The sequence below is a fragment of the Haliaeetus leucocephalus genome, unplaced genomic scaffold (genome assembly GCF_000737465.1).
Source record: "Haliaeetus leucocephalus isolate CR32 unplaced genomic scaffold, Haliaeetus_leucocephalus-4.0 Scaffold162, whole genome shotgun sequence".
Lineage (NCBI taxonomy): Eukaryota > Metazoa > Chordata > Aves > Accipitriformes > Accipitridae > Haliaeetus > Haliaeetus leucocephalus.
The window spans coordinates 15920638-15920882 of NW_010972598.1; the positions used below are offsets into that span (position 1 = coordinate 15920638).

The 245-nt window shown below is 70.6% G+C and overlaps 1 protein-coding gene across 1 annotated transcript in view; it reads right to left on the reverse strand.

Annotated features, from left to right (window-relative positions):
- Window positions 1-245, reverse strand: part of CAMK2B (calcium/calmodulin-dependent protein kinase II beta) — a 16818-nt gene that overhangs the window by 2732 nt on the left and 13841 nt on the right. The gene's annotated exons all lie outside the window — the stretch shown is intronic.

The following is a 245-nucleotide window of genomic DNA, read 5'->3' on the forward strand; positions in this document are numbered from 1 at the left end:
TGTCTTTTTGTTTTCTGCAAACACAGGCACTGGAGGGGGGGGAGGATCAGGGGCCGGGGTGGAGGGGGGGACAGGCATGCGGACGCGTGCTTCGGGGCCGCAGCTCCGGCTGCCAGCTCGGCTCCCATCGCCGTCTCCGTCGGGCTGGAACCAGGACAGCCACCACGAGCTCTGTGGGGATGGGGGGGACCCCCCGCCCCGGGGTGAGCCAGAACCGGCGTACACCGGTACCGCACCCACCCCCC